General features: G+C 32.9%; 1 protein-coding gene across 14 annotated transcripts in view; it reads right to left on the minus strand.

Annotated features, from left to right (window-relative positions):
* Positions 1-12,622, minus strand: part of mast4 (microtubule associated serine/threonine kinase family member 4) — a 175,906-nt gene that overhangs the window by 102,509 nt on the left and 60,775 nt on the right. The gene's annotated exons all lie outside the window — the stretch shown is intronic.

Below are 12,622 nucleotides of genomic sequence, written 5' to 3' on the forward strand. Positions count from 1 at the left end.
CAAAATGCACAATGTTTATTTTGATAGCGCACATCCTTATTCTTTCTGTAAACAATTAATCTGTGAGAGGTTGCTGAGCCTTTATTTTAGTATGTTGTTGTATTTGTTGATATACTGAAACAGAATCTCGAATAGGGGGCCAGGTTTCTTTTTGTGCAACATTCCCTCAAAGTAACAGTAAGATGAGTGAAGTTAGGAATATTGAGGCTGAAGCCGTCATATTGACATCAACAGAGAAGGACAGCCTCTCCAAACTTGAAAGCAAAAAGTTAGACTTTAATTGAAGACTACCCAAACAAGCTTGTATGTCCAGTGGATTCATTTGCATGGGTTCATAGTTTACCTAAAGAATAACAATGTGCATAAGCAAAATAAACATTGCAATTTGAGTTCACACCGACAAGCATATTGTACAGAACCGAAGAGCAAAACTCATTTCAGACTAATGATTAAATCACTTGCGTTTGAATTACCATGTGAATGAAACTTACTCAAAACACAGGTTACTCTCTTTCAGCCAATTAATGTCAATGACGTTTGGATAAACCAATCTTTTTTTTGCTAAATATCACAATTTAGACTTAACAACAAATAATTCTTATTGTTTTTATACGTAACATATAGGATGACCAAGTAAAAAAAGTAAAAAAATAAATAAAAAAATAAAAAAGACTTGAGCTACAGTAGCATTAGCGCAGTAATGGCTCAGTGAGTGAGCGACAAACATTAGTAATGTTAACAAAGCTGCCAACACCTAAAGCATTCTGTAAGATGGTAACCTCAGTTTCAAAACCGTAACTGAACTGCTTTTTAACAAGTCTTTCTCTTCGATGTAAACAGTAGTTCACCTTAAATTAAAAATTCTGTCATCATTACTCATTTGTTCAAAACATTCTTGAGTTTCTTTCTTTTGTTGAACACACAAAAATATATATTTCATTTTGAAAAATGCTTTTTGCTGTGACCCATTGACTTGCATAGTATCTGACTTTCCTAAAATGGAAGTTGATGAGTGCCAGCAACCAGCATTCTTCAAAATATCTTCTTTCGTGTTTGAAATTAATATACCACATGAAGGAGAATTCTGTCAATAGTGATGTAACTTTTTTTGGGAGAACTACTCTAACTTAAATACAAAACATTGCTTTTAAAAGATTACTTAAAGGTTACCTAAAATACAGGAGTACTGTTATTGTCTAAGAGTTTCCTTCCTCATGCAATTGCATGTAAAGCATGGTGGGAACTACACATCCACTAAACTTGCAGTTACAACAACACAATGAATTTATGTTGTTCCAAAACAAAATTATTATTATTATTATTATTATTAGAAATATTTTACAATTTTGAGATTATTGAACACAAAACAATAAACTGCCCCAAAACTTTCAAAGAATTTTCAAGAATTGTGTTATTTCAGCTCATTTAAAACTAATAGTTTGAAATAAAAAAAATAAAAGAAAACAAATGAGTATAAACGCACATGTGGAAGATTTGTTTGGTGGTTTTCCATCACAAAGCTGTAACTCATTAATTTTCATTTGGCAATTTTAGTATTTTTATTATTATTTTATATTAGTTTCTATATATATATATATATATATATATATATATATATATATATATATATATATATATATATATATATATATATATATATATATACATACAGTACATGTGTGTGTGTGTGTGTGTGATGTCTTGCAGCATCTTAGATCAGGTCAAGTAAGCCCACTCAATTAGTACCTAACTTTTGATAACACTAGCTAACTACAGTATGACTGCGAGTAGTACTAATCAACTATTGAATTATTATTGTTATTTTTAATGACTATATTAATAGCACTAATAAAGGCAGTTGTACAACAACGGTTATTATTATTACTACTACTCTTATTAAAAAAAAAAACAAAACAAAAAAAAACAATCTAGAATCATAAGTTCCTCGTGCTGCAGGAATTAGGAGGTTTGCTGAGGGTGCAGCTGCTGTGCAGTGAGGGGTTTGTGTTTTTAATAATCGATGACAGTTTGCGTTCATTGAACAGTAAGAATGATTCATGAAACCTTAAAAGTCACGTCTTGTCTTCAGTTTCAGGCTCAGGCGCGCTTGCACTCACACTGTAAGCTTACTGCGCCAAAGCCCAAGTGAATAGCGCTCTAACACACCTCTTCCAAACGGGCCAAGACCAGCCAACTGAACTGCACCTAAGTCCAATTCAGAGCACTTACACTTCTCAAACGATCCGGGAAACGGGTCTGGGTACGGTTCAGATACTATAGTGTTTGTGCGCCCTAAAGCCTTTTTCTTGATGACTTGTCTTTTGTTTAGCTGTGCGTTTATCAAATGTACTAGACTACCATTCGATTTAGCTGAGGTCCATACTGTAGACTAGCAACAAGCCAGCTGTAATGTTCCATCAGGGTGACCACCAGTAATATGGTTTTTCCCAGTAAGATTCCTTGCAAAAACTAATTATCCCCAGAATCAGTTACACACCGATAGTCAATATAGTGTGATTTCATGGGCAGCTGTAGTGGCATTTTAAAAATGTCCATTTTTCACCTACAGAGTTATACAGCCTGTTGTACAGTCTTATTAACATGTAGAGAAGAAACTTTAAGCAACAACCATGGTACCAATCCCAATCATCAATTTCACAGCCTGCTGTGTGTTTTTATCTTGCTCGCCCTCTCTCACACATTCTCTCACCTTCCCACACACACATTCGCTCTCTCCAACACACTCACAAACCCTCTGTCTTTCTCACTCATTCATTTCAATTCACCATGACTGCCATGTGAATATTAAGTGGGTTCCCCCAGTTCTCCTTGTTTCTCCAGCGAAGCTTGAACTATGCCAGTTATGGAGCAGAAAAAGAGATTGACAGATACCTGCAGAATACCACATGTATGAAAATTATTCTAGAAGGTCAAACGTGTAAAAATGTAATAAACTTTTTTCGTCAGCTCATCATACGCTTTTTTTTTTTGCATCAGCAGCAGACCAGTGCTCATTTGGTGAAAGAATGATAAGAGAAGTAATCTGACACTGGCATTTTCAAATTCTTTTACACTGAGGCAAGGAGTTTGGATTAAAATATGTTCCTTCTCAGTGGAGGAACAATTGTTGAAGATTATTCTAGGAGAATTAGTCCCAATTCAGCAAGTACAGTGAACAGTAAGAGAAGTGAAATAGTGCCAGTGAAGAACTTGTCATTTCTCATTAGGTTTTGGGAAAGTATGGATGCAATAGAGTACTTCCTCAAGTGTATTCAAGGAAACCTTTTTCGAAAACAAAAGCTTTTTAATTTTTTCTATCCAACGAACTGAAAACATAATTGGCTGGAAAGAACTACACTGACAAAAGTAAAAAAACTCACTATTTCCCCCCTACGGTAATCATATTCAATGAGTAAAACACCACTTGATGTGATTTACCCTAGTACAACTTGTTCCAGATCAACACCCTATTTGCTTCTACAACGATGTATATATTTTTAAATATTTAATATACAATCATTTCAAGGATTTAATAATTTTAAGATCATTCAAGGAAAATCAGCAAGTACAATGAGATCAGTATTTCATTGATAACTTCATAATGTTCAATCAATTAAAAGACTGTTTTTTTTTTCTATGAAATAACTATTATTTATGATATTTGGTCAAATAAATAGTAAAAATTGACAAATAGACAAAAATTGTAATTGTTTAAATAGACAAAAATTGTAATGCCAAATTAGTTATTGATTACACATTTACACCTATACTATATGCACATACATATTGATGAAGTTATTCACACAGATGATCCAAATCATTAGGACCATCTGTTTAACATGCTGTTGTTCTGCAATATGCTGAACCAAACAAGGCATTTACAAGCCCCTGAAGGTATCCTGTGGTAACTGGCCATAATGATTTGTATATCAGACCCTTTAAAAGTTCTTCATGGGTCCTCCTAGATTTGATATCCAGATGTCCAGCTCAAGCCAATGAGTCCTTTGGACATTACTTGGGTTTGGTATTAGAAGCCTTTGGGTTTATTTTTTTGTTTTTTCAAATGTACTCAATAAGACACAAATACATTTATTCCGAACACTTATAATATTTAAGCAAATGTAGATCGATTTAGGATGAAGACATGTTCCACTATTCACTGAGTGATGAATGATTAACATTTCAGAACTTCAGCGTATACTTACACTTGTGCAACTGCATTTGTAGAGAAATGCTTTGAAAAGGAATCATTGTTTGTACCTTTACACACAGAAGTCAGTCCATCACAAAGAGCCACTTGCTTCATTATGGTGTGTGTTCATTGAAGGCATTTTTCTTTTTTTGTGTGTGTTTGCAAAAACCCTTCACCAGAAATAAGGTAAACAGTGTTGCCGACAACATTAGCGAATCTATGATTTATTACGCTATCGATTCAATTTTTAATCAGGCTCTCATGTTTTTTTTTTTTCCAATCCACTGGTTAAAGTTGAAAGCTACACTCAGAAAAAAACTTGTATCTAAGACAGGCAATGTTCTAAAGTAAAATACATGCACATACATATATATACATATACATATACACATATATATATACATATATATACATATATATACATATATATATATATATATATATATACATATATATACATATATATATATACATATATATACATATATATACATATATATACATATATATATATATATATATATATATATATATATATATATATATACATATATATACATATATATATATATATACATATATATATATATATATATATATATATATATATATATATATATATACATATATATACATATATATATATATATATATATATATACATATATATACATATATATATATATATATATATATATATATATATATATATACATATATATATATATATATATATATATATATATATATATATATATATATATACATATATATATATATATATATATATATACATATATATATATATATACATATATATATATATATATATATATATATATATATATATATATATATATATATATATATACACAGTTGAAGTCCGAATTATTACCCCCCCCCCCTGAATTATTAGCATCCCTGTTTATTTTTCCCCAATTTCTGTTTAACGAAGATAAGATTATTTCAAAACATTTCCAAACATAATAGTTTTATTAACTCATTTCTAATAAATGATTTCCTTTATAATAGTCAAAAAGTCGGAAAAAAAAACAAATAAGATTTTTTCCTGAAGAAAAAATATTATCAGACATACTGTGAAAATGTCCTTGCGCTGTTAAACATCATTTGGGAAATTTAAAAAAAAGAAAATTAAAATTAAAGTTGGGCTAATAATTCTGACTTTAACTGTATACATACATATATCAATTATATTCTCATTAAGAGAATAAGCACAACACTGTTAGACCATGCGCCACAGCGCTAAATGTATTTTCTCATCCTTAAAATAGCAAAAGTAGATTTGGACATGCTCTTAATACTTTTGTGCCATGCGCTTTAGACTATGCACCTAGGTAATTAAAATAGAGCCCTAAGACAATGAAACTACAATAATAATAATAATAATAATAATAATAATAATAATAATAATAATAATTTTTTAAAAGGATTAAAAAAAATCCTGACAATGTATTAGACTGGACTAATTAGATCAATTAGTTATATTGTTATTATTAAATGCATTTAGAAGCTTATTCATAAAGCATGTTTAATTGACCTGGATCTGTAAGTAGGACTTTTATTTTTTATTTTTTTTGTAAATTACTCATTTTTGCTGTGTTCACGGTAAAGTTTAGAGAAAGTAAATACCTGCCCAAAACCCCTCCCTCATCAGAGAATTTATTAAAGTATTGAAAGAGGGCAAAACTACAGTACATCTTGAGCCTTTTGCGGTTCACTCGTTTTTCTTCTTTTCTCCCCCTTACCTCCTTTTTTATTGTGACATTACTTTTACAATCAATATTTAAAATCTGAGTAACTTATACCCCAGTAGCCTTTGTTTGCTAATGAGCACACAGGACAAATGTTTAGCAAAGAACTCTGTGACAAGTTGGGTCCTCTAAACATATGCCTATGGCAAGCTTTAATGCATCATGCCCAAAACTGGCTACAACTGTCAACTGCTGGCTAAACTACAGCTCTGCCACTTCAATTGCTGGAAAAGATGAGAATTAGTTTCCTGACTGAGCCTGTTTTCTTCTTTTTTTACCACCAAATGATGTCATTTGGGTTTCTGCCACTGTCGCCATTGACTTGCTCAGTGGTGGTCAGTAGAGCTGGCATATTATACTGTTTAAAAAGAAAAGAAAAAAAGAAGAAAAAAACACAATTTTTATGGAACTGTCTAAAGTAAGTTTGTACCTGAGAAAATTGTCTATTTATCTCTGTAAATCTGCTTTGACATTATGTGTTTCATAAAGTGCTATAGAAACTCTCTTGTTTCTCTTGTTGCCCAACATCCTGGTTTTGTGGTTTAGACCATAATTTCCATCATGGCTCACCAAGAGCAACACACAGGCCATTGCGCCATGGCAAGTCGCTCACATTTCTCACATTTTTAAGTCGCTTATTTCTGCCAATTTAATTGCAACCAACATGTTAATTATAAAAAAAATAAAAATAAAAAAATAAAAAACGGTTTGTTTGCTTATCAGTTAATCGACTCAAATCTTAATATGTGGCATTGCAAGAAGTGGAGCAACATGAATATTCTCTTCACTTGTCCACACACAAGTAAACTTTTAGCTCATCAGTATATAGAAATATACAGTGTACAGTATATAGCCCTATTCTAGATTTATATATATATATATATATATATATATATATATATATATATATATATATATATATATATATATATATATATATATATAAACATAAAAAAATACTTCCTATAAGATTACTAAGTATTAGTGTTGATAGGAAGTTCTAGGAACAAAATGGATGCTTAGGATGCACATTCACAATATGAAATGCATACAGTCTGATGAAGATGAACATGAAGAATGGGGACAAAGAAGATGGGCAGTGCTGAGGTCATTGCAGGTGAGGTAGGGGCCTTTGGCCAACAGTCATGACAGGATGTGAGAACTCTTTGTTCTCAGTTGGTGGGATACTTGAGAGGCTTCCGTATGGAAGATGGACATGTGAGAGAGAGACTAAAGGAAATGGAGAGATAGAGACAGAGGCATGGAGTGGAAGGGGGCTTCAGAGGTGAGGGCATTGGGGCCTGTGGTGAAGGTTGATTGAGTGACCCGTGAGGTCGAACTCCATTCTAGCTCATCTGAGTCTGTAAGGAGCCTAAGGATATGAGCCAGAGGCATGCAGAGAGCAAACGTACACACAAAATGCTGCTTCAGAGAGCTGAAACTATTCCAGTCACAGTCTGCCCCACCAGGACAGATAACAGCATGCTTTTACTGACACATCAAACACCAAGGGCAAACTTGACGGCCACCATAGAGCCCCTGCAGTATGAGTTTCGTTTCAGAGCAGATAGTGACACCAAACAATAACTTAAGGTAATTTATTATTATTACTTTTTTTTATAACTGCCTTCTTGAAACATTAACACTTTTGCAAACCAACATTAACATTTTTTACACCAGATACTGTATGATTAGCCTAGGCCAGGGGTCGGCAACCCAAAATGTTGAAAGAGCCATATTGGACCAAAAAAAACAAAAAACAAATATGTCTGGAGCCACAAAAAATGTAAAGCCTTATATAAGCCTTATAATGAAGGAAACACATGCTGTATGTATCTATATTAGCTATATTAGCCTACTATCAAAATGACTAAGTTGGCTACAAATACATAATGAGCCTTCATGATTAAATAGCCACTGAAATCAGGTGGTTGGTGTTTATTTTGTTGTCATTAAAACACTTCAGCACAGCCTCTTGTCTTTTAGTGTTATTAATTTGATCATTTCTTCTTGCGGCCCATCAGAGTTCACATACCTGCATAAAAGCGCATTGAATATCAGTCACATCACAGGCAATTGAGAATGCTGGCACTGATTTAATGTCCTTGGTTTGCTGATCGGTGATGTTACCTACCATTTTAATAGCCCTTTCCTTCACTGTCTTAGTGGAGAAAGGTATATCTTTATTTTTTTGTATTATCTTGGTTTTGTTTTTAAAGTTTGCAAATAGGTGTTCTAATATGTCATACCATCTTTTCCATGCTTTATTATCTCCTGGTTTGTTTACAGCAGCCACCTGCCTGGCATCCCACCCTGCTGATAGAAACGTGTGTCGCAGGCTATGACGCAAATCTTCGTTGACAGAAATGTTGAAATTAAATATTAATTATACACACTTTGACAGCATTTGAAAACGTTAAAAATGTTTGTCCTCCTATAGAAATCATATTAAAACTAAAAATATATATTAACCTCCCCCATCTTTTTGCATTTTCAAAAATTTTTGAAAAAGCTCCAGGGAGCCACAAGGGCAGCGCTAAAGAGCCGCATGCGGCTCTAGAGCCGCGGGTTGCTGACCCCTGGCCTAGGCTCATCACTAGAGAGTATGATCAAACTGGTGTAACTAGACAGCTCAGAACACAAGTTATCAACTGCTTCGGTTAAATCCTCTCGCTCACACTGAGGCATGGAAAGAGGTGCAACAAGGTGCTATAAATAAAATCATAATATATCAGTGCTTTAAACAATTAACTTTTGTTTTAGGTTTCAGATATTCAAATACAAACGTACAAGCTTTTTTTTATTTGTAACATTCATGCTGTCTATGTAGATGGCAAGTATAATCATCTGCAAGTATAATTGTGTAATTTTTTATTTATTTATTTTTTTGTATGTAAGATAAACAGTGTTTGTTACTAGAAAATTTCCTCCATTCCACAGTTGAACAGCCACTTACGTTCATTTGTTTCCAGATAAATTATAGTGTAGACTAACATGGCAGCATTTATTTTCAGGTTAAAAAAAGTACACTAAAATACACTTTATTTAAAGGTGCAGTAGGTGATTGTCTTCAGATTTTTTTGTTTGTTGTGCTGGTTGAAAGTCTCTTCACAGTCTTATAGTAGTGATAACAGTAAATGATCTAAATGTGTTTATATGCATTTTTATATTCTGGGTAAGGCATAAAACAAAACAAAAAATGTTCATCCAATTTAATATTGTCTGGCCGACGTCTCCCATAATTTCGATAAGTAGCTCAAACTGTCTTACAACAAATGCAGATTTGGGCCTTTGCGCATCCCTGTTCACGCATTTCCGCCATTAGCACGTGCATGGCTAGATGAACGCCGCACGCTTACGACATGTGCCCATGAGACCAATATGGGGCGTTGTGGCAAAATCAAATGCTGAATAGAAACTTTTTTAAACTCCTGAATCAATACTGGAATTATTTTTGCACGCTGAAGAAAGGACGACATCATGGCTGAAGTATTACGCTTAGACAGGTAATGTTCTGTTTTAAAATGTTTTAAAATTTGTAACAAATGAGTTATTTGCACAGACGTGTTGTTTAGCCACTGAAATCTCCCCTTGAAAGACTGATGTGACTTTATCAGTTTCATAAGGGACTTTGTACAGCATCAATAATGTCGATTTATATTTATTTTAACAACAAAACATCATTAAATAGTGCTATTCCGCCAGCCTACTTTACTGAGCCGAAGATGCTTTTATATTCAGCTTGGGTCATTTCTGAACAATGACAGCCTGTGACGGGCTCCCGATATTGTTTACCATGCTACTTTAAATATTCACTCTGAAATAGCATGCAAGTGTGGCTTAGTAATAAGTTAAACTCCTACACGCCGCCGGCCAAACACTACATTACACTTCTAATTGGAGAATGACATGAACTAGTGGGTTGTATGCTGTTGTGTTGCGGTAGGTGCGTTTGCGATTTCAGGAGGCGTGGCTTTGAAACACAGTCCCTCCCCTGCCATCCAAAGCTAATGCTAACCGATTAGCATTTTGGCAGATCACCAGTACACTTTTCATTAATGTACTAAAAGTGCTCTATCTTCGACACACTAATTTTGCACTTGTATGTATATTTAAGAATAGTTTAAATATAATAATAATATATTTAAAAAATTTTCAAAATGTGAAAAAAGTGTGTTAAAATTCACTTTAATTACACTATTTTCGCATAATAATTTTGCACTTAAAATATTAAAAATAGTATTATGCATATGTTAAGAGAAACTTAATGCCATTTAAGTGTACTCAATTGTGCTATTTTTAGACGCTTTGAAATTGAGCTAAAATCTGCTTTTAGCATACTGTTTTTAAAAAATAATTAGTTACAACTAGAAATACACTTGAAACCCTAATTTTAAACATTTTTAAATATATTTACGAGTAATCTAAAGTATAATGGTAATATTAAAACAATATACAAATTGTAAGAAGCGTGTTAAATACTGTATTAAAAGTCCTCTATTTTCACTTCTATCACTTACCCGTCATTGATCAAACAATATGCTGATTAATAAGCCGTTTAAATGACTAAATACATGTACTAACACATATTTAAGAATCAGAATACCAGATATTTCAATCAGGAAGTTTGTCAATATTTGCAAATTATAAAAAAAGAAACAAAACACTATACATATATCATCAGGGCTGTGGCGTGTCACGTGATAAACTTGAGGTGTCACTAAAGAAACTTTAAAGCACTGCATTCTAAATAATGGTCACATTAAAAAAAATAAATAAATAATGCATGGAGGTAAGCAGGAGTATTTAAAACTAAAATATGTAAGGGTTCAATTTAATGTATAGAATGGCAAACATGTCAACACTACATACCCATATATTTTAATATTATCTGCCAGCCCTACAGTAAATGTAATAGTTGAAAAATGGACGCATAGTTACGTCATTTTCAACTCAGGCGTTCCAATTATATCACACCATCTTATAACTTTTTGAAGGTTGTAAAATATGACAAAGAATGTCATATATCAACTGATGGTTAATGCTGTGATATTTCAACAGAAAACCATTTCAAAATGGAACGGGCCAGTGAGTCAAGAGTTCAACATCCCAACTGCTCCCACTTCATCAGCAAGACAGTTCCCATTTAAGTGCCGTCTCCATGTGTACACACTGACATGCAGCCTGTCTGTAATTCAATTCTGGTTTACTAAACGAGGCTTTCACCTCTCATAAACCTCCTGAGATTATATTGAAGGTCAAGGGAAACAGATACATGTACCAATGCAAAATGCGACAAGAAAGGACAGCAATACTCTGGAGGTTCCTTTAGGTCATACTTAAAGCCTTTTAGATTAAACAGAATTGGTGAGTTTTTAATGGCAAATGCAATATATCAAGAAAGCTTAGTTGCAAATGGTCAATTTTTGCATTTATTCATATATTTGTTTTTTGATTGTTTGTTCTTAAATTAATTGTTTGTCTATTCATAAGTAGTTTGTGAATTCATTCATTTGTAATTGTATCTCAATACATTTATTAATTAGTTGTACATTCATAAATTAGTTTATGAACTCATTGTTTGTTCATTCAAATGTTGTTTGTTCTTTTATTCATTTTGTCCATTCTTACATAGATTGTTTGTTCTTTCATTCATAAATAAATATAGTTTAAAAAGGGGAGAATGTGCTGAATTTCTTGGCCCAAGCAAATGCAATATAATGATTGATAAAAATATAAGTTCTGACTAGTAAAGTCGTCAAACAAACACCTTTAGAGCACAAAAGAACAACCTATAAAGCTACCAGCATAGATGATGTCATTCCTCATGTCTTACGGTTCTGGCTCTAGAAAACGGGCTAAAACAAAAGACACGGTTATCAGTAAAGGACATCTCTGGCCAAAATAATGAAGAGGGTCTTCTGGGCACAAAGCCTCAACATCAGGATTATGATGTCTTATCACCATATCTGCCCAGGAGGAGCTGTATTGATTTTCTGTCAGATTTAATCATGCTCAGGACACACAAGATGCCATGACAGAAACAGGTTAAAACATGCTGATCCGAGATCAGATTTTTGGCTTTCTTTTACAGTGGATCGAGCTAAGATTTGTTTGGCTCAACGGGTCCAAAATCAGCATGAAAATACAAGCGCTTCGTGGTACACCATGACGAGCTGTAATGCTCGCTGAAGGGAGAAATAGATTGAGGTGGAGGAAAGGACAAACCCACATGAAGTCAGGGTCTGTAACCTTCTTTGAGGACTTTGCACTGGTTCTACTGCAAACAGACAAACAATTAAAGTGGTAGGAAAAGTGGTTCACTTCTAAACTTGCTCAGATGATGAAATACTGGCTAAAGTTAACGTCATATAGCCCCACTGAAAACCTTTAGGACAATTTTTGCAAGGAACTTTGAAGAAGGCACTGTATATTATATTATATTATATTATATTATATTATATTATATTATATTATATTAACCTATTTCAATTTACTTAAATGCCAAGCATGCAACGTGCAAAGTGCTTATACCTCTAAATGTAAACAGAAAGTCAACCTTTTATCCTTGTTTATTTTCTGTCAAAATTGTCATTTTGACTCAGTGCATATGTATTTATTTAAAAATTAAATATAATATTTTTGTGCATTGCACATT

This window comes from Danio rerio, chromosome 5 (assembly GCF_049306965.1).
Source record: "Danio rerio strain Tuebingen ecotype United States chromosome 5, GRCz12tu, whole genome shotgun sequence".
Taxonomy (NCBI): domain Eukaryota; kingdom Metazoa; phylum Chordata; class Actinopteri; order Cypriniformes; family Danionidae; genus Danio; species Danio rerio.